The sequence below is a fragment of the Dysidea avara genome, chromosome 9, assembly GCF_963678975.1.
Source record: "Dysidea avara chromosome 9, odDysAvar1.4, whole genome shotgun sequence".
In the NCBI taxonomy this organism is placed as follows: domain Eukaryota; kingdom Metazoa; phylum Porifera; class Demospongiae; order Dictyoceratida; family Dysideidae; genus Dysidea; species Dysidea avara.
Genome location: NC_089280.1, coordinates 35,440,077 through 35,464,143, shown reverse-complemented (window position 1 = coordinate 35,464,143; position 24,067 = coordinate 35,440,077). Strand labels below are relative to the sequence as shown.

The 24,067-nt window shown below is 37.6% G+C and overlaps 1 long non-coding RNA gene across 6 annotated transcripts; it reads right to left on the bottom strand.

Annotated features, from left to right (window-relative positions):
- Positions 1-7,744: 7,744 nt before the first annotated feature.
- LOC136266249 (uncharacterized) lies at positions 7,745-24,027 on the bottom strand. Of its 6 annotated transcripts, none has more exons than XR_010706000.1 (6): positions 23,886-24,027; positions 19,404-19,549; positions 9,839-10,359; positions 9,614-9,795; positions 7,985-8,056; positions 7,745-7,933 (listed from the first exon to the last, which is right to left on the bottom strand). It is a non-coding gene; the product is annotated as an uncharacterized lncRNA (long non-coding RNA). The 6 variants fall into 6 exon arrangements; XR_010705999.1 differs by having other exon boundaries at positions 9,614-9,772; XR_010705997.1 differs by having other exon boundaries at positions 9,614-10,087; positions 10,142-10,359.
- Positions 24,028-24,067: the final 40 nt, after the last annotated feature.

The following is a 24,067-nucleotide window of genomic DNA, read 5'->3' as shown; positions in this document are numbered from 1 at the left end:
TTTTTCTGGTTATTTTTGTATTCTGTATAAACTCAGTAAACAGCCATCTTGTAACTGTGTCAGGCAGTGCTATCAAGTCTGCACAAATTCACATATGCGTAATTTTTGCAACTTAACAAGCTTAAGCATGCTTTTATGCAGCTTTATGACTGTGGCAACTGGCAAGCAAATAATGGCTTGAAAAGCTGCCAATTATAATGGAATAATGGAAATGGACTGCCCGCCTGCATGGAAATGTGCCTGAGTCCAGGATGGGAAACAGATAATTCATTTAGAGTGGCCTGAGCATTCTTTTTCCAAAGTACCATCAGACTTTGGAATGGTTTCCATGCATGTAGCTTTTAAAAAATTGATTGTTTACATAACACACAACACAAAAAAAAACATTTAAACAAAATTCACTGAAGAAAGTTATACTTTGGCTTCACTTACTGCCAGAGAAAGTTACTGGCAGCATGCAGCATGCAGTGGTCTACCACAAGTAGATTTTGCACCTCTCAAACACATGATCACTGATCTTAACAAGGAGAAACTTAAATGACAACAGAGCCAATGAATTGTCTGGTTATAGGACTGATGCAGTTTGTCAGATAAAAGGTTTCCACGTAGCTAGCTGACATCATTCAGTCTGGAATTATTTGCATGTGTAATAGCTACATGGCAATGCAAAACTTAGTAGCTGACATGAAATCTTCGCTAATAATGCTATGTATGTATGTAGATGGCAACTAGTGCCAGTTGCTCACTTTATGTCTAACTGTAGCGACTATATGTACATGCATTTTTCAGTTCAATTAGCTATTAACATCAAACATTCTAAAATGCCTACTTGGATGAAAAACTTATTTTACTGTGCAAACGCCAATAGACTATGTGGCACAACATTAAAAGTGTGGGGGGGAGAGTGTATTATGTGTGCATATTAAAAAAACAGAATTATTGATACAACAATTATACTTTTGCACACACAAAGCAAACACGAATTAAGAATTTAATCATCCCAATGTTTCCATGTTCTTGTGTGGCCAGACTACTTTTTTTGAAGGAGTTTCCGCCAACCATCACTCAAAAAAGGACAAAAGTGGTCTGGCCACACAACACTAATGTAGTATATAGTGCAACTCTAACCGGCTTGCTTTCTTTGGTGCCAGGAAGTCCATGCATGAGCTAAGACCACAATTGAGCTCCAGAAAGGGGATGGATAAATAATTATTGTGATTTACATAATATAATTAACTTTACAATGTCTAGTATAGCTTTCTCCATTGGAAATTAAAATCCCTGGAATTCAACACTCTGTATCATTTCCATGAAATACCATTCTCATTGGTTAATACATGGAATATGCTTGACTACTCTATTAAAGCATTATTAAAAGTAGAACAAATAATAAGAAATCTCAAGTTTCAGTTGTCTATAATCTGAGTAGTAGAACATGGCAAAAAGTAACCAGTAAAATCTGTAATATTTCTGTGCACCCACACACTGATCTACTCTTATTGCCATTAATAATTAATGTTTTTTTGTGGGTTGTTAGTCTAACAATATTCACACACATGTTCATCCACATCCTTAAATTCTATAAATTTTCCAGCTATTTGATAGTTCACAAAGAAGCCTAACTAACTAAAAACATATCACAAACTATTTCCAGCATCTAGGATAGTGAAAACTTAGAAGTTAAATAAGCAAAAATATGTTAAAGCGTGAATTTTCATGCCCAACCCAAGCAGGTGCCAAAACTTGAACAGCTTCCCACAACTGCATACTTCACTGCTATAGTATGTTCACGTTGAGCTGAATCCTCAAAAACATTTAATAACTCATGGATGCAATTACACACGATCTTGAAATTTGGCTCATTTGTAGTACTGCTTGACCCGCTAAAAATGTTTCAAAATCTTATTGTTCAAATGTTTGACATAATATTTACGGCCAATCAAAATTTTCATAATACATTTCCTATGGGGAAGCCATATAAGTACAGTGTCCATTACAGCCCTTTCCCGAACTTGTAATGGAGCCAAACCGTACATGTCTGTTGTTGACACCTTTGCTATTACATCTGGTTGGCTGAAATGTTAACTCTGTTGAGAAAAAATCCACTATTAACTGTTTTTCAGGATTCAGCTCAACGTGAACATACTATAGTTACACCAAAGCTAGAAGCCATATATACACTGTCTCTGCAATATGAATTTTCAAAAAGATGTTCACAGTTTGTGCATACATTTAAAAGTGTAAATGTATCAGCCACAAAAGTGGTGGTTAATCTAATAACCATGCAATGTGTAAACTGTCATTATTTAGCTACTTTGCAAAAGGTTTAGATTGAAGCTTAAAATTAAAATGCTCTAATAAAACAGTCAACTATTATCCAAATTCTTTCTAAATGAATACGTAAAGAAGTCCAGTATATGAGCTGAAATCAAAACCTCTTCTTATTTTGTACTAATTGCATGTTTTAAATGTACCTTTTTATGTAGCTACTAGCCATAAAAATCAATTCTTAAGTGCTAACCTAAACACCAAGCTTGTAGTTAAATTAAAACTGACAAAGCCCATGCACTGTATATTTAAATTTCAGAATGGTTTTTCATTTGCAATTAGACATTAATTTTAATAAAGTTATATTTAGTGCATATGGGGGTTGTACCCCCTGCCACCAGAGATTCTATAATAAAGCTCCACAAATGCTGTCTCAACTAAACATTTAGTGGAAACCATAGTTCTTTTAATTAATTCTGTGCAGAACTGGTGCAATAAATACAAGCATCCTATGGCTTTTAATTGTAATTCGTATAATATGTTGAGGAAAATATCAATGAAGGTGCAACATGTAAGTAAGCAGTAGATTTCAAGGGTAATGTTGGTCTTATATTAAACACTGCTTGGAAATACTTGTTGGACCATCTTGGATGCACAGCACATATAGTGCAAACTGTAACTATGTACACAATACCTAAATGATGATGTTGTTTAGGGACCCTCTTAATACGCTTATCATTTAGCCATTTATGCTATGCTCTGCTGCTCAAAATTTTTGTCTATTATGCTTAATATCTATGGCCTCAGTTCCCCATGTTTTGCTAATAAATTTGCACTTTTAATATACAAATGGCTGAAGCACAGACTGGTAAATCCTTGCTTGTCAAATTGCATGTCACAGAAAAGATCAACTGAACATACTCTAATAGAACACTCAGCTACCTGATTGTTCTATTAGAGTTACTGACTGTTCTATTAGAGTATATATCGATTTTTTCTGCGATATGTATTTTGAGAAGCAAGTATTGCACAAGTATTCAGCCTTTTATGCTAGCATTATTTTCAGACACCCTATTGTGCTAATAATTATGCCAGCATAATAGGCAGGTCCCTAATGTTGTTTTTCTGGCTAATGTGTTACATGCAGTTCACTGACTTAGTTAGTAACCTGGCAATGTTTGGTACTCATTGTAAAGTATGTGTCAGGATAATTGCAGTATTACAATCTCACACTTCAGTTGATCTCAGGGTTGTGATACCCAAACATGCCACGTATGTCAAAATAACTCTTTTATCTCCTACAGGAGTTGGAAACACAATTACATTTACCTGAACTGAAGGTTGCTGATTTCACTGGCTACTTTCAAGCATGTACTGTGTATTTTAGTTTCTGTCACCATGGCCAAGGAGCCACAACAGTTTCTGTATACTTTTAGTTGTACTTCTTGCTAATTGTATTGTTCAGCTGATTATTGTATTGATGGAAACCATTAGCAAACAAAGTTCATGAATTCTTCATGAAAAGTATGTGATAGGATTTTTATATGGCTTGTGTTTATTTCATAGCAGATAATTCATGGTGGAGCTTTTATGGAATGTTCATACTGCAACTTTGCCACCAAAGTTGCTGGCAGTGCTTAAAGTGACTTTCATTTCTCAAGTATAAGTCCAGCACTGCTGGGGGTGGTAGGCAAGGGCAGTCCATCTAGCCTGGGTATATAAAATAAAAATTGTCATTATTATTATTTTTCTATAAAAAGGTAATTGGCTACCTTTTTCTCTTTGTGGATCAATGGCAACTTCTCTTTTTGTGGGGGGTGGGGAGTGCATATTCAAAAGCAAGCCACAATTTTTGTGATTCCAGGGCCATAATATTATACAAAGCTAGGTGATATTCAGAACAGGAAAAGTTGATTAAACAGTTTGTCATCCAAGATTTTTCAAAAATGCATGAGGGTATAGAGATTATTGTTCACTTTTTGTTGTGAAGATCACACGATCACTGCTATAGTTCATCTGACAGAGAAGGTGGGGCAGGGGTTTCTATATATATGGAGGGGATCAACAGCCTTCCTTATTAAAAATACTATAGAATGTCAGCAATTATGTATGTCTACATTCTACAGTATCTTATCAACTGAATCCTTACAATGAATGCTAAACATTACATTAAGATCTAGATATATATCAGCCACCCTAATGCAACAGTCAGGCAAATATCCATAGAAACTGCTGAAGTCATTCTCATATTCATTTTCAAAGCTTAGAGGGATATCACCAGATCCCCCATTAGTTTTCATTTATCACAATAGCTTATAAGCATAAACAAGGAGGGTAGTTAGAAGTCCCCACTTTGGAGTCCAGTTCCTTACACTGCTGACAATCAAGATACTCTAATACAACAGTCATGCATATACTGTAATATATAAAGCTGAAAAGCTGTCTGTCTGTCTGTCTGACGGTCACGCTGCTTACTCACCAGACTTGGCGTGAATCGACATAGTCTGTGCTGATAATGAAGCGCTCATCATCCGCCTACTCTAAGATTGTTATCACGAGTTCACGCGTGCTTCCGTTCGGTCTCTACAGCGCGTAGAAAGCCAAGGTGTAGAGAAAACTTGAGCAACATTCCTTTGAAAACCACAGCACATACTGTTCAAGTGGTAGAACGCCTGACTAGCGTGTAAGAGGTCGTGGGTTCAAATCCACGTGTTGACAGATTTTTTCTTTCTACTCAGTACCTTTTTGTGAACACCTTTTTAAAACACGACTTTTAGCTCATCATATCTTGGCATGCAAAGCACGTATCGAGGCGGGACTTTAGCGAAATTAAACGCCCATCATCTGGCAACTCGAGTGTTGTTGTAGCAAATCAATACGTGCTTTTGTTCGCTCTTTATAGGGCGATGAAGGCACTGGTGTAGGGAAGGATCACTGAAAAGTTGAGCTACATTCCTGTCAAAACCACTGATAAACAACTGTGGCGATTTGTGCACCTCCCTTAACCCCAAGTTATTATAACCAGCCAGGGTTCAATCCCCGCCTAGGTCATAACTTTTTTTTTCACTTTTGGGACCTTTTTGATGCACCTTTTTGCTCTATCTGTTCCATGCAAGTCTTCATCTACAAACTCTTATGATCAGTTTTTCAGCACTGGCACTGAATTACCTCAAATAATAGGGACTCTTATAGCACTTTTGGGACAGGGCAGACAAATTGCCAACATATTTGTCCATCTGTGTGTTGGTCCAGTGTGTTGTATTAGAGTAGGTAAAAGCTTCTTTCACCAGTATCCAGAATATCTACATCTTTGTTTTAAGCACGTAGGTGTGCACTGACATGAAAAACTGTTTGTTCAGACTTACCTCAATACTGCTGTAGTAATAGGCAGCTTGCATTATTGAACAAATACTACTGTGCATCTGAAAAATGATAATACTGGAACCATGCAGATCCATAGTTTACACCGAGGAACTGCATCTGACCTGGCACAACTGTTTCACTATCCTGCTTACATGCTTTCACTCTAAAGATTCATACATTACCTTATTGGTCAATTACACTGCAGGTGTTTCAAAACTGGGTTTTTGTATGGCAAGAGGTATATGTGTCACTGCAACATCAGAACTGAAAGTGCATAGGACAAGTTCTGAACTTTTGCTTGCCATGCAGTAACTATAACTGCAAATTGTGTTGACTTTAAATTATGCTCAAGTTCATTTCTCTTTGTGACAGTCGGTAAGGTAAACATCAAAATGTAGAAACTGAAACTGTACCGTGTGTACACAACCTGTATGTAATGTAGGGTATACTGTATACAATTGCCTTAGCTCGCATGCAGTTTAACTAATTAGCTAGCCTTGCATGCATGCTTCACTATAAATTATTATGTACTGCATAAGGATCATGTACTTTAAAGCACTATCGACATACATGCTACACAGCAAATATAGGACACTAATATTTATGCTTGGTTCCCAATATATTAATTATTGTTGCATTAGTTCTCATGTAAAGCAGCAAAGGTTTCGTTTGTTCTATACAGCACGTTGAAGTCACTGGTAGGGAAGATGCACTGAATAATTAAACTACATTCCTGTCAAAACCACAAACAATAAACTTTAGTGTTTTGCATCATTAATGACATAAGAAAACCTCATGCTCTTTAAAAAATGTTACATCACCATGTACCCTACATAGCTACATTAGCAGTGCTGGTGTTTATAATGCTTAGTCCCTCTTCGTGGCATTAAAATGTTTAATGTGGAGATGGTCCTACACATAGGGCAGGTACCAATGCTAGTACTGTAATAAAACAACCATACAACAATAACTACATAATAATAATAAAGCATCCTTGTAAAACTATAGCACTTTTTATGAACATGAACCACCATAATCCATACCCATGCTGTTATTATTAACAATGTTGTTCACCCCACTGGTATCTCTCAAAGTCTGAAGAAATTTTAGCATTAACATCATTGCATAGCTCAGTAGGGCAAAAAGTGGCTGTTGCATCTCAAGTGTGACGGCATTGTAATTTCCAACAAACGTTCCCCAATTTTACCATCATATCATCTAGATTCATCCGTTATTTCACACCACCCTGCTGTTCAATACCTTGGTGTTCTCATTGACTCAAAGCTTAATTGTAATGAACATTGTAAATACATTTCAGCCAAAGCTACAAGATCACGTAACTTTCTTCATCACTGTTTATTCAATGATTCTAAATCTACTGCTTACAAATGCATTGTCTACCCTGTGCTAGAGTATTCCTGCCCTGTTTGGCATTCTCACACTGCTAGAACGTTAATGTTTTAAAATTAGTACAGCAAAAAGCTGCCCATTGGGCTTCCAACAGCAGGTGAATTCCTTCATCATATGGTTGGAGCAAATCTTCTGATGCCTAGCTGCATGCAAGAGTTAAACTGGCCTTCTATCCAACAACATCATAGCTACTTGTCTTCTCCATTTGTTGTATTCATGATAGTCTTCACCACAGGAATTCATTACCTTTTCGTGAATATTTTCAGTTGTCTAAAGTTCCTACAAGATCACATCCTCTATCTATTTAGCCTGTTACTTCTCCTATTAATTCTTTTCGTTATTCTTTCTTTGTCAACAGCCCATTTTTGAGGAACTCTTTACCTCATATCATTCTGCAGATTAAAAAGTCCGTTCAGCCCTCCATCGTTTTCTTTTCTGTTTTTTTGTGTATTATTATTAAGGTGTTTATGTTGTTTTGTACAATCCTATTGTTTTGTCCCCTTAGTCCTAGTGGTTTTATTGTTTTTGTGGTGTCTGTATGTGTGTGTTTGTGGGGAGTACATTTACAGGCTTGTCCTTTTGTACAACCTTTTGGAAAAATTTATAATAAATAATTTGATTTCACAACTTTTTCACCCAGGTTTTTTAGGCTCACCATTTTTCACAGCTTGGCTATTTTTGTGCAATTATATATAGACTAAATAATAGTTGTAATATATCATCACTCCAATGAAATATGTACATAGATATTTGTAGCAATACTGTATTGTGTGCATAATCTTTGTTGTACAGTAGTAGACATTGAATATAGCACTGCTGAATGTCTCTTCCAGGCCTGTCTGCTTTCTACTCAATCCTGTTTTGTATACCCCACTTTTTATCAATATTGAATCTGTTGTTAAAGGAATCATAAGTTAGACATGTAAAGGAAGAATGAACATACTAATATATGGTCCATGCAGTGATGCCTCAGTTAGCTACCAATTGTGGGTCACCAGTCTGTTGTGTAGTAGACCTGCAAAAAAAAACCATGAGCAGTGATTTTTCTAGAATTTTGATACATTATTCAGAAGATACTGAAAGAGGACACTGGCTAAGTAAATTTAAAAGTGTGACCAGTCTGAGTGCATGCTCCCAAGAACATTTAGCCATCATGAAATTGAATCTGGTGCACTGTTAACAAATTTTGACATTGTCTGTTAGTTAAGGCCAACACATGATACTGAGACTTTCCCAGTAGAGGAAGCAAAAGGCATTTTCAGAAGGAGAGTCCATGGTAGCTAGCATTCAAGCCATGCTGTGTAAAAAGTGCATCAAGTGTAGGGCATTTACATATAGCTGCATAAGTAGTGTGGTGTGTGTTGTATAGTAGTGTGTGTGTGTTTGTGTGCGCGTGTGTGCAGTGTGTAGTGCGCGTGTGTGTAGTGCGCGTGTGTGCAGTGCGCGTGCGTGTGGTGTGTGTGTGCATATGTGTGCATATGTGTGTGTTGTGTGTGTTGTGTGTGTGTGTAGTAGACCTGCAAAAAAAACCATGAGCAGTGATTTTTCTAGAATTTTGATACATTATTCAGAAGATACTGAAAGAGGACACTGGCTAAGTAAATTTAAAAGTGTGACCAGTCTGAGTGCATGCTCCCAAGAACATTTAGCCATCATGAAATTGAATCTGGTGCACTGTTAACAAATTTTGACATTGTCTGTTAGTTAAGGCCAACACATGATACTGAGACTTTCCCAGTAGAGGAAGCAAAAGGCATTTTCAGAAGGAGAGTCCATGGTAGCTAGCATTCAAGCCATGCTGTGTAAAAAGTGCATCAAGTGTAGGGCATTTACATATAGCTGCATAAGTAGTGTGGTGTGTGTTGTATAGTAGTGTGTGTGTGTTTGTGTGCGCGTGTGTGCAGTGTGTAGTGCGCGTGTGTGCAGTGTGCAGTGTGCGTGCGTGTGGTGTGTGTGTGCATATGTGTGTGTTGTGTGTGTTGTGTGTGTTGTGTGTGTTGTGTGTGTTGTGTGTGTTGTGTGTGTTGTGTGTGTTGTGTGTGTTGTGTGTGTTGTGTGTGTGTGTGTGTGTGTGTGTGTGTGTGTGTGTGTGTGTGTGTGTGTGTGTGTGTGTGTGTGTGTGTGTCCTGATGTACTGCAAGATGTACACATCTGTTTTAGCAAAAAGCCTTAGTTTGAAAGCAAAACATAAAATAAAACTGTATACCATATTTCTTAGTTAATGTACACCTTATTGTTATTAGCTTTTTATGCATCTCACCTCACTCACTCACTCACTCACTCACTCACTCACTCACTCACTCACTCACTCACTCACTCACTCACTCACTCACTCACTCACTCACTCACTCACTCACTCACTCACTCACTCACTCACTCACTCACTCACTCACTCACTCACTCACTCACTCACTCACTCACTCACTCACTCACTCACTCACTCACTCACTCCCACACACACAAATACACTGCACATACTACATTTCTACTGACCATTTCATTAGCACTTCTATAAAATACTTCTAGTAAATGAATAACACTAACTTATTTAGCATGTGGTACTTTTCCATACCTTGTTGTTACACACAATTCGTTTACTACTCCTGTGATAGTTCTGTTTCCAAGAAGTAGCAAAGCTTCTGCATCATCATAGCACTGCCCTTATGTATACAAGGAATTTGTGTGTTTGTAGTTGATGCTTCCGGTCTTTTTTTTTGCTCATGTAATGAAGCTGTGGTGGGTGAGAATATTTCCCTGTAAAGTGCTGACAGTAAAACTTTTATTCATTCATCCATACTTCACTTCTTCCACTTGTCTAAGGATCAGTCTTCATCCCTATTGGAGCATTAATATTCATCCTCCACTAATTTTCCATGAGAGATATCCCCCAGGGACAAGAAGTATCCCATTAAAAACACACTACATACATACACTCACCTTGACTTACACATTCAGTATACATACACTTCATTTAGTTATTTTAAAGCACTACCTGTTTTGAAGCATTTGTACTTGTATTATACTGGCCCTAATGGCACCCATACATCTATGAAGAAACTAAAATAAGAATTATTTTTTCAAACAGAAAAATTAACCGTACAAAAATTGTCTGCCAAAAAGCAACAGCTTTAAAACACCCTTCATGTGTCTCTTCACTTGTCTTCAGCCATATTGTTAGGAATTGATGCCTAGGAACCTGTCCCTAATTGATACTCCTAAATGATTGTCTCCTTGCTTTTATCATTTATTTTCTTCTATGTGCCCAAAAGTACCATATGGTGTGCTTAAGGCTCCTGGTAATCAGCAGTATCAGTCCAGCTAAAATATAAGGAAATGAAGTGAATAATTACAGGTATGTGCAAATATACAGCCTTCTGAATCCATTAAAGAAGCTTGAAAGCTTGAATATAGTAGGGAGACATTGAAGCTCGGTTGAATGTGAAAAACATCTTAAACCAGATAGTCCTTCTTGAAGGTCCTTGTTACGTAAATAATAATAATTGATTTTCCAAACCACTGTACACGTAAGATTTCACAAAAAAATAATTGAATAAACTGCAAAGGGGGCACAAATCGTCTCGTGTTTGTGCCATCTCACTCAATGCCAAAATATGGGATAGAAATTAGGCTGACATTATCGGCCTCCCTATCATAATTGTATCAGTCATTCTTTGAATGTCATTACGTACAAGACAGCATGTGATCATGAACTGTACACATGAAAATTCTTAGCTAATAAAAGTTTTATACTCCAGTTGAAAGATTTACAACCTTCTTTATATTATTTTATTTGGCATTCTCTTCCACTCCACATTTCTAATCACAATGTCGTGAGCAGTATATATGTATGCACATTACTGAAACAATGGAAGGTGGTAACATGCAAAGAATGGGCAAAATAAATAACAATTTTTACTTGTTTATGGAAGCCCAATTATAAGTATATTTTTTTCTTCTGTTTGTTTCTCAGATATGGTGCAAACTTTGATCAGTTGGAAGGCTAGTCTGGCCTAGTGTCATGTCAATTTTGTGTAAAATGACAAGATAGTCAGATTTATGCTGCTCTATTACAGGTATCTGCAGCTCACAAGTGGTGCATACAGCCAAGATGCTTGCGCTAGTAGGTAAGTAAGAACATGGCACCAGTTACCATATAGGGTAGTTGCACAGATTTAGGAGTGTGGTTATGATGCTATAGATGCTGCACCCCAATTAATGCACTAATGTTATAATTACATAAAGCACACACAGCAACGCTACTCAAAGTGATACATTCAGTAGACAAGCCAGATACTAGTACTGGCTAGTAGAGAATATGTAGAAGAGATTTTAGCTTTTCATTAGAAGTTTTGGGGTGTGTGGCTAGTATATTGTAGATGCCCCACCCCCACTTAATGGCAGTGTAGTAGTACTATTTTCCAATGACACACAGTCATGTAGTGAGTCAATGAGTTAGTGCAAAAACTACACACATTGCAAGTATTGTTCGTGGAGTACATGCACTTTCTGTAATAAGGGAGTTGGTATATAGACAATTGTCTTAACCATTTGTACAATGTACCAAAAATAATTAATTAATTAAACCAGAATCCAAAGATGAATTTTTTAGTGTTACATTGTTTTTTTTTTGGACCCAGAGGAAAATATGGAGGAGGACTGCATGAAATTCCCTCAATAGTTTGATAGAGTACAAGAAGTTTCAAGAGCTCAGAACTCCAATGTATGGAGACCCAACACAAGGACCCAGTGTTGTATCAAGGTAAACACATGAGTGTAGAGTTGTTGCCTTTTAAAGCAGAGTATCTCAATAGTAACTCCAGTGCTATTTAAAACATATGGTGGTTTAGCTATAGCTATTAACACTAATTCTTTTAAAACGTATTGGGTGTACATTGGACAAATTGTAGATTTACTATGTACTAAGGTATTATAAGCTCTGCTTTTTTTAACAAAAAAAGAAAGCTGCAGCTTGTTGGACTTAAGAGCTGTTGTATTTTAAGCAATAGCAATGCCAGTCTAGCAGTAACACCACACAACACTACATAAAACATCTGGCCATGATAGCTTTATATACTATCCAGAATTGTGTGTAGATAGCAAAGCTTTGCTCTGTGTGACAAAGGTAAAGCCTGACTTGTACTTGTAGTGCAAATCCATCCACAATCTCCACATACATTTGATCATGTACGTTTTTGGTACATATATGCCAGTACACTTCTCACTTCATAGCTGCATGCATTGAAAAGCAAGTGTGATAAGTGTGTGAGACATTAAAGTTTGTGTGTGAATATATAACTTGTGTATATATATATGAGTGTATTCATAGCTCTGTTCATCACCATTGAACCATAGCACTTACAAGGAGACTCTCAATGTCTGTCATCTCTCTGCAAATGAGGAAGAATCATGTCAAAGTGCTTATGCAGTTTCATGATTTTTTAAATATACGATACGCTGTTGCACTATAGAAAATCTTTTGCTGTTTGAGGGCTTGCATAGCACAACGATTTATTTATCTTATTAGCAAATTCATTAGCCATCCTTCTACGTAAACCGTGACACCCAAACATATCAATGCAAACAAAGCTTGTGGCCTGAATGGAATCTCTTCAAGTTTAAAGAAACTGCTCTAAATGTAGCACCAATACTCACTGTTTTGTATCAAGCTTCGCTGAAACAACATAAATTTCCTTCAGAATGGAAGCAAGCTCAGTAGTCCCAAGAAAGGTGATTGTACAAGCTCTACAAATTATTGTCCCACCTCACTAACATGTATCCCATGCAAGATATTTGAACATGTCATTTATAATTATATATATTTAAGCATTTAACAGCTATTTACTAGTTATCAGCACAGATTTAGAAACCACCACTTTTGTGTCATCCAACTTCTCACTACCACTGAAGATCTTTCTTTGTACATTGACTCCGGGACACGGATTGATGTCATATTCTAAGTTTTTGACAAAGTGCCATACCAAAAATTCTTTTTAAAGCTAGTACATCACAGAATCCAAAGCACTCTACTGGAGATTTCTTAATAAATAGAGCTCAAAAGGTATACGTATGTACTAAACAAAAGTACTAGTGATTCTCTGCGTGTGGAGCTAACAGTGTTGCCAAGTACATTTGCTAGGAAAGGAACTATATAGTCTACCATAAAGGATTCAATACACCCATCAAGCAAGACCTGTTTTCAACTATTTGTCTAGATACTAAATGTAGTGAAAAAATACAACTGTCATTTTGCTGGCTATTGCTTGATGTACGTACAAATTCTTATGCAACTCAAGGTAGGTCTGATTTTAAAAAAGCAATGTAACTGTGACTAAACAATTTCACAAAATTTGTTAACATAGCTAGCCAGATATCAACTCTCAAGGTCACACAATTCAGTGACCTTTACAAGAGTTGATACCCAGGACTATGTTAGTAACACATGTGACATATTGAGTTGGGCTAGTTGTCATCCTCAAAGTCACTGTGTGACTCTGATGATGAACACTAGGACAATTGTACAGTGACAGACTCTCAAAAATGTCAAATATTTTACATTGATTGTTTACAGGACAGTAAATTTGCTCTAAAACTGAATATCGCATTTTTGCAACCAAAGTAGCACACCATTGCATGAAGCTAAGAGAAGATCTACAACAGACAAATGTTTTATAGTTTAGAATATGAATGAATGTTGAATTAATTTTGATGCTTAAGTATTCTATAAAACTTTGACTATCCATCAACACCAAATATGAATGCCGTTGCACTGAGAAGCCTCACAATAGAGACATGTTACAGGATTATCATTGCCTTAGTGGAGATTTTAACCACTGTTACTCACAAACTGGTGTCAGTCAACTATTTTTTCTAATTATTCAACCACAAAAGTTTAAGCAATGTCCTCTTTCCACAATATTGTATCTTCATAATTATCAAACCAGTGATTAAACCAAATGATCGTGGCTACTTTACAATGCCAGTTTTATGTGCAGTGGTATACCTCTCTACAACAGGACACTTTTGGACCAAGGTATTCACCGCATACGATAAAGAGACTTCTCTCTTTTAAGGGCAAAATCTTTTGGAACCATATCTACTTGTTTAAAGTGAAGTCTTCATCTTTATTATATATGCTGTGCTGTTGTTTTATATTGCAAGTAGTACAATTTCTTTGATATAAGATTATTTATTTTAGAATCGATTGCAAGTTTTTCATGGACAAGTACCCATTACTGCATGATGACAAAATGAATTCCACAGGAACTTTAGAATGTCTTTTGACAATACAAGTTGGGTAGAGAGTTTCTGTTTAAGATTATAAACTAGTTAGGCTTAGTTCCAATAAAAAAAATTAAGTTTTTGAAGATGGCAGCATTCAATTTGGCATGCAGTAGTCCGACATTAACTATATAGATGTGCATGTGATTGGAAGCAACATAGGGAGCCTGCAACATTAAATTAGTACATACAAAGTCCAAGTGAAGAAAATACACTTGGTCGTATGAGCCCTTAGTAAAATAGTAATTAATAGTTCCACATTAAAACTGTTGAATGCAGATAAAAATCCCAGATTTGACAACTTGAAATTTAAGGAGGCTAGTACAACTACAAGAATCATGTCTGGAACAACATGCATATGGCTAACAAGAGAGCCTACACCAAACAGAAGGCATACCAGCTAAAGAAGGGACAGTGGGTCGATCTTCAAGCAATGAAGAGTCGTGGATTGATAAAGTATACAGAACATTACCAAACAGGCTGTAGAGTACCATTATCCAACCCAATGCTTACAAGATCAACCTTGCCTGCTCATCCTGTCAGACAACAGACAGATCCTGGGGACCAGACAGTGCTATCATCACCAAGATCTACTAGAAGGGCAATCCATACCACTAAAATTCCAACTGCCAACTGAAGGTACACCTGAAAATGACTAGTGTTGTGTGATATTCAGGCGAAAGAGAGACTTGTTTTGCAAGAACATGTCTGCAATATATAATAATCTGATAGAACAGTCACCACAGACAGAGGCCATGAATATGTATTTTAGTCATTTATAGTATGAAATTGAAATAGTACAATACCATATGCAAGGAAATTTTGATGTCAAAAAAATTAGACGAATTAATGTTGACAAAAATGAAGAAATTGTAGGCAAAACCTGTACTTTTAAGAGCGCTTATAAACATTTGACGAATTTAAATTTGACGAATTAAACTGATTCGTCAAATTCGTCAATTTGACGAATTAAACTGATTTGTCAAATTCGTCAATTTTTTTTGACGTCAAAATTTCCTTGCGTACAGTACAGCACAAAGTAAGAAATAGTGGAAATTACACAACATGTTTTACATATCTAATAAAAACCAAGGAAACAAACAGTACATTCAAATGATATAATTCAAAATGTGATATTAGCTAAATGACGCAATAGAGGCAGCACCATATGATGATGATGATGCAGGAGACAGCAAATATGGCAATATAATCTCTTGTAAATGTGGAGCGGAGTAATAGCTAGCTAACTATGGAGATGCAAAAATGGAGAAACACAAAATGCAGTGGTGAACAGAGCAATAAAAGCACTCACTCTTAAATGTATGCAGTGCAGTTATATAAATGGATTGCTATATATACATGTATAGTGTGCAACAATGTGCAAGTCAGAAATGGACAGATACGTGGCAAAGAAAGGAGACTGACTACTGCAAGAATGATGCAGCCATTTGCGTATTGTTGCAAGTTGTAATTCACATAACCTTGCACCATAAAACCTTCTACTAGTCACTATATAGCTATACTTGTGTGAAACAAGAAAAAAAACAAGAAAACTTTTATTTGCAGGAACATTGAAAAACTGTGCAAAACCAATGAACATGTCTACCAGCACATACTATAGTGGACCCTGTTTGTAGTGACAACTTGTTTAAGAAGACCACCTCAACCAACTTTGTTCCCCAAGTGAGAAATTTATACAATAATCATCTTTCTAATTAACGCAGCTCTGCTTGTGCAGTAAGACCACTACAATAGCATGACTTAGAGATAAATTATGCTGCTATATAATATTATTTGTTTACATATGTATTGCAAATAATGTTCTCCTTATATAACATTGTTATCATCTACTGTAGCTCCATCTCGCTTGTAAAATTGCAATAAGCATCCATCAAAATAGGGAAGTAGTATTCTCAAAAATGCATAGATAAAAATAATTATGGCAACAGCAGTTTTAAGACATTAAAATATACTTGTAGATGCTGGGGGGTGTCAATTTATAAGCAGCAAGTCCAGTGTGCTGCTGTGGTTGTGAATTACAGACATGCAGCATGTAATGGTACCAGTATACCCTGGTGAGAAGGGGCCTCCCTTGCTGTACTAAAGTAGTTATCCTGAGGCATCAATTCATGTAACATTATAGTAATTACTAAATACATTAGTGCAGAATTTAAGGGATTGAGTTAAGGCAATGATAAACACATTCTCTAACAGCGTTCAATAAGACTATAAATATTCAACAGGAATTCAACCTTACACTTCAGAGTGCATTTCACCACTGTGGCAAACATATGCACAAACATATATGTATTGAGTTTGATCTATATCACACTAATACACCAAGGTTTGATAATCCTGACACCCAGTTAATCAGCCATCCAGTTACCAGTCACTTTTACCATGATTAGACATAATATCCAGCTTGTGTTTAGTACTGGGGTACTACATTGTTCCTACGTACTCTAGTTCAAAATTCCTAATTGTTTCTTTTACTTGTTATGGTTACCTTAAAATGCATTCTTTACATAAGTACACAATTACTTAGAGAGTTTCTGTCTAAGATTATAAAACTAGGTTTTAGTTTCCATCAAAAAAATTTAGTCTTTGAAGATGGCAGCATTGGCATGCAATATTCTGACATCAATCACAGAGATGTGCTTATGATTAGGCATAGCATGGGGAACTTGCAGTAAAGCTAATGCATATAAAGTCCAAATGAAGAAAGTGAAAGTGCACCTGGTCTTACGAACCCTTTGTGGGATAATGATTGATATTTCCACTGTCGAATGCAGAGAAAAGTTCCAGACCAGGTGTTGACTTGATCCACAGACAACTTGCAATTTAAGAATGGTGTGAAGGCTAGTACAACTGCAAGAATCATATCTGCAACAACATGCATATGGTTAACAAGAGAGCCTACACCAAAGAGAAGGCATACCAGCTAAAGAAGGGACAGTGGATCGTCAAGTAAAATGAAGAGTCATGGGTTGACAAGGTATGGACCACCCAACAGAGAGTAATACCAAAGAGGTTCTAGAGTACCATTATCCAACCCAATACTTACAAGATCAACCTTGCCTGCTCATCTTGTCTGACAACAGATAGATCCTGGGGACCAGATAGTACCAACATTACCAAGATCTAGGGCACTAAAATTCCAACTGTCAACTGAAGGGACACCAGAAAATGACTAGTGTTATGTGACATTCAGGAAGAAGAGAGACTGTTTTGCAAGAGCGCGTCTGCAATTTAATAGTATTTAATACTCTAATAGAACAGTCACAACACAGAGACCATGAGAATACATACTTTAGTCACTTTTACAACATCAATGAAACAGAACAAGATAAGAATTAGTGAAAAATTGCACAAGTTTTGCATGTCTGGAATTAGCCCAAAGACAAACGAAAACCAAGGCAACAAACAATACACATAGTGACATTCAAGTGATATGATGTCATATGACACAATAGAATCAGCACCGTATGATGATGCTGATGCAGGAGATTCCAAATATGGCTGAAAAAGTAATAACACTCAGTTGTGGAGATGCACACCCCTTAATGGAGAAACAAAAAATGCAGTGGTGAACAGAGAAATAAAAGAACTCACTGCAGTTATAGCTACCGTAAATCAGGAAAAATGTCACCAAAAATTTTTCATCACTGACTATCTTGATAAAAATTTAAATGACAAATTATTTTTAGTATACAAATAGTTTGCACATACAAACATTAACATATAGTCATTCTGTCAAAGTTTTTCACCGATTATGCCAGTAATGAAAATATGCCGCATTGAAATTTTAATAGATGAAACATTTCTATGCCAAAAGTTTCCTGATTTACGATATATTGAACAGTTTGCAATAATATACATGTCTGGAAGATTAAAGTTGAGTCTGCAACAATGTGTCAGTCAGAAATGGAACAGATACATGAGAATGCAAGGAGACCGGCCACTGCAAGAATAATGCAACCATTTGCAAGGATTTGAAGGTTGTAATTAGAGTTGTACTGATTCCCACTTTTTAGGGTAAATTGATATCTGATATATTTTTACCCTGTTTTACCGATAGTTAACCGATACCTGATTGTAGGTCCCTACAAATTATACTTGTGCATACTCCACTAAAAGTAGAGCTAGTAAAGCCAATGCTGTGAAATTGTACACTTACCTCAACTCAAAGCTGCTAGTCAGACAAGTAGGCTAGGGCTCCAACCAACACTGTTTATTATTGTGGTTACCACGAAACATAAACAAATTACCTAAGTACATACCAGAGCCTTTGACACCAGCCCTCCAGTGGGGGACATTGAAATTGAAACTGAAAAACTGAAACCGAAAAACTAAAACATATTAACAGGTACCTCTTAACAAAGACCACCTCTGTAATAAGACCACCTGTATAATAAGACCGCGTCTAATAGGAGTATAGGTTGAGACTGTCTGAGCCACGTGGTTGAAATGTACTGTGTAGAAAAATGATGCAAAACGATTATTTAGTGATGTCTAGTAACTGAACTATGCAATACTGATTGACTCACTCAATTATTTTTCCTTCAAGAGAATGCTTAGCTAACTAAACCAACATAATGAGTCTATGCTAAACTCAAACCCACAATGCAAAACTTATAATCAATCAAGGGAACTGATGCTTTGTAACTGCCTCAGTATCAAAGGTAGTTGTGGTCAGGGATATATCATAATATTGCCCTAACGACAGGGTGATATCATGATATTGCCCTGTGGTTAGGGCAATACATAAGGCTTTCCTTTGATCTGAAGTGTCAAAGTGGTTTATATGCTGACAATAAACAGCAATCTGACAAAGTCTGCTTCAATTGCTTATAAATATGAGTTCAGTTTTTTTAAGGACAACTTAAACTACTAAAGCACAAGCGGATGAGGAATGGATGTTCATAGCTCTTACCGTGGTCACCTCATGCAAAAATTTATGTTGATAATTGGCAGCTTATGCTGCAATGTCAGGTAACGATATTGTACAGTTTATGAAATAATTAAACCTGCTCAACTGATACAAACACATGTAGCAAAAAATATGTACCAATATCCTACCCCACCCTCTGCCTCATAACAACAACTTCTTTTGTGATGTCATCAGATCACATGATCCACTGTCACTCAGACTACATAGATGGCTGCACCCACACAATGGCTGGTAGTCATGTCATTGTATCACAACTAGTAAGGACTTCATGTTCAACTCCTATAGATAGCAAGAGGATCACATGACTATTCACTGCTAGACAAATAGACATGATATTGTACATGCAAATAACAACCAAGCTATTGGTAATTACAAATAGCATTACCAATTGGTCATGAAATACCCATGCTATCGAAAGAGAGAGGATTATCCTCAAGTCATTGGTCCCCATGTATCAACAACTAGTCACGAGATCAACATCCTGTCAGACAACAGACAGATCCTGAGGACCAGATAGCACCATCATCACCAAGATCTACTAGAAAGGTAATGAGTCGTGTTAGTGAACTACAAGTTGCTCCAGACAACCCAGTGGACCCCTTATTACATCAGCAATTAAATACATTACCTAAAGAATCATTCAAGTTACAAAACTCAGATTTTATATGGTAAATAATGCATCAATCAACAAGAGCTATATAATAAATCCTGTGTTGATAGCATCGAACATTTTTGTGGCTGCATAATCTTGGGCCTGTTTTTTCACACTACCTCATGTGTAACCTAAGAAGTCATAACCACAACAAATGTCATCTGACCATTTATGTAAACTGTTAATGTAAACAGAGTGGCTGCTTCGTGTTTGTAAGTAATAGCCCAGCAATAATACTTTTGCAACATTACCAAAGGAAGGGCATGTGATACCGATTCTGATGGAGCGAGGTATATAAACTGCTGGAAATGATAGGATCAACTGCAGCTGTACAACTGTTAGCAACTATTATAACATACTACAAGTAACCACCATCTCATGCTGCTGCATTGCTGTTGTTTCCACTGTTCCTAACCATAAGGCTTTTAGTAATGCAGTAATCTCCCCCTAGCTACCTGGTGCCTTTGTGTGTTCAAGTCCACCACCAGGTTCATCCTAATGTATAAAGCCATTATTTACTGAATTACCAGTCTCATTGGCTAAGTGTTCAGGTTAATGTTATGATGGTGACATGTTTCTGTATGGCTTGCTGTGCTACAATATTATATTGTTGCACATGTCTCACTGTAGTCCAATATGTTTTGACATCTTAATGGAACCCTTTATCACTCCTTGTGGACATAGTTACTGGTTAGTTACATATATGGCTGCAATTTCATCCGCCTTATCCCTTATCCCTCTCTGTTTCTATAGTGAGTGAAGTCATTTACAAATATCGTAAACAACAAGAAGCATAACATCTACATGAGTGATAATATTACTGTGTACACGTTGTTCTATAATGACAGGAGCAAGGATGGGTCATCCACTCCTCAGAGGAACGTGGCATGTAAAGAAAAGAAGTCCTATTGGCCATTGCCATGGCAACAGTGTCACATTTGAAATATGCTGGCTTGTATAAGAGTATGAAGACTTCACAAGTCATAAGGAGGTAGAGAGGGAGTACTCATCAGGATTACCAACAGGTTGTAGCTCAGGTTCAACAATGACCTGAGAACAAACTTCAGTCAACAGAGAAGTCCCTGATATCATTGTGTCTCAGCTAAGGGAGATTACCCTTTGGACACAATAGCACATGATCCACATGTACAGAAAAAGAAGATCCACAAGCAGAAAGTGAATAAGAGGGGACCAACCATAACGTAAAGCAAGAGCATCCTGGAAAGCTGACTTGTGCAGGACAAATCAAGTTCATACTAGGGCAGTTAACCAACTCCCTTAACTGAAGCAAATTCTACAGCACATTGTAATGATGCCTAAAAAATCTTGCTAAGTCATGCAGAGAAGAATATATAGTCCTCAGCCTTCAAATTGCAAATTAAAGATTTTCTGAGAGGCAGAAACCTTTAATTGTAAAGGAAAGAGAACAATTGGAGATAAAATTACAGAGGGGCTCACAGATGTTGCGGGAAGCAGCAAACTCACTGTCACAGATAGAGGAAGGTTCAGGTAAATCAAGACCTCCCCGACAAGCGGAAAGGCAGAACAGTTTACGTATCGAGTCAGAAGGAGATGAATGACCAGTGATAGTGGTAATAAAAATCTGGCAAATGACATTGTCAAATGGCTGAAGATAGCTAGGAGGAAAGTACGACAAATGAACAGCCACCAGCTAGAAAGTCCATCAGTGAAGGCCCAATATAGGTAAAGCATGAGGTTGAACTTCAACAATCTTAGACAGTTGCTTTACTTCTTCAGACCAATTAAACTTGAACCTTCTTAGAGACAAAACTCTGGATGTAGGATGTAATGCCTATACTACAGCACCAAGGTAGGGGCATCCATCACTAGTCACGTTCATCCCAGAACCAGCAAACAGTTGTTCAGCATCAGGCAGTAGTTTTTCCTTAGTAACCAGCCAGGTCTTCGAAGTGATAACAAAATAGCCAAAAGAAAGGCCTACAGTGCAAGGACTTTGCCACCATTGGCACAATCTTCCAAGCTTACCACAGGCACATGCATCATCAGCATACCGAATTTGTTCAACATCCATTGCCTTTAAATGTAGGATTGTTGCAAGCGCATATATTGGCATGGCTAGGGGTTCACCCTGGGCTGTACTTTCTTCTGAAATTAAATCATCACCAGAAATAAATAAACAAGCAGGAGAGTGGTAAGTGTTGATAAGGAGAGTGGCAAAAGGTGGACATAATCATGGATGTTGTGAAGGCCACAATACAAAAATACGTTGCTATCGTTGACTAACAAGATGGCATCACAGTCATCAAGAGCAAAGAGGAACAAACTGAGTGGATAGCAGCTTTGAGACCAGCTAGTTGCCTAGCACACAGTTAAAAAGACCCAGCACTAGACATCACAGATGATGGATAAGCTTAAGGCTGCCTTTGCAACAATTCGTCTGACCACTTCACAGATTCCTATAGAGCAAATACCAGGTTGCTGTTTGTCCAGAGCAATAAGACAGCAGGCTAGAAATGACGTGATGTTTTGAAGGCCAAGCATCGCCCTCTACATATGGACTGCTTGCTTCCTGGTTAGGAGAATCCACCACAATCACATCCTGTTATTTTTGATTCATTAAATGCTGCTGTTATCCGCTCTGCTGAACTAAGGGAGCAGCTGGTTCATCTGGATAGGATGCTCATTGCTGGTGTAGATTGTGCACAGCTTTTCAAGGTGCTTCAGGCGAGCTTTGTTCTGCCATCGCTCTGTTTGCTTGCCACATGTGTTCTTTATTTCTTTCCCCAGATATCTTATCAAATTACACGATGGAGAACATCACCATGGCCATGATTAGAGACCAATTCAAGAGTAGTCTTGGTCTTGCCCTCAAACCTTGATTAGCTTATGCGAGAGGGGTTTAATTATCACTCACAATGGGGGACTGAACTAAAACGACAATGAATTGCCTTGCCCTCCTCAATATATACTCAATAGATCTCCTTGGCTTTCCATAACCTCAGGCGTTGATCCAGGAGCCAGACGTGGTCAGAGTTCTTAGAGGTTCTGGATGGCTTCTGCAGCCTTCGAACTAGCTAGAAGCGACTGACTCCAGGACGGAACAGCAAATTCACCAACACTCAATTCAAAGGCCTTATTACCGGAGGAGCCACGGGGAACTAAAAAGCAATATGTACCACTTTTTGATAAACATTCAAAGTCAGAGGCATTATGGGTAGCTACCTCACACGAAGTAAAGCTGAGCCTCGGGCTAACACGGATCATTTTTTCCGGGAAATAAATCGGCAACAGCGTTTAGAGCTACCATGAGCAGTCCACAAAAGCATCCAAAAAACTTGCAGATAGAGCCGCCGGGTTGGTATATATATATAGTGAAAGCGGATAGGCAGTGTTTCAGTTTCCAGTTTTTCGCAGAAGCGGCCTTGCCCGATTCACGCTGAGAGTCAGACTCACGGAAGGGCGCCTCAACACTGATACGAGAACCTAACATTCCCGGCACTGCTAGACTGGGCTAGACCCACTGCGCGACAAGATTGGGTAAGCCTTCGCTTGTAAATTTCCACAAACTACACCTAGACCGGCTCAGTATATCCACCGACGTACACCGAGTTCAGAGAGACACTTGGAACGCATAGGGAAGCGTTTAAAGCTATAGTATTTAATATTATATTCACAGTGCGCCGCTCAGTGACGCTATATAGGCATATCTAAGCCATCCCCAAGTCGCTCACCGCCTCGCTCACCCGACAATGCAAATTGAAGTTCATTGGTGAAAATCGAGATGAAAATTGTGGCTTCATTTTCACAACCTCAGCTATAGTTGTGTAGCTAGTGTCACCCCCTCCCCCAGATCATGCAATAGCTATTAATCTATATATACATATTGACCGGGATGTAGACCTACTAGACAATAGCTAGTATTACTAGTAGCTATGGTACAAAATGACACGCACATCACAAACAATACATTCATGTCCTTACTTTTTAAAGGCATGTAGCTAGTATAGCTATGGCGATACGTATATCGGTCATAATTATAGGAAAGTACGCGTGACCCATCAGGTTTTTCCTTTCACGATCAGCTCAAGTGAGATTGATCTAGAGATTGATTGGTTTTATAAAATGCCATGAAGCCATTCAACACGAGGTTAAGTAGAGCCACG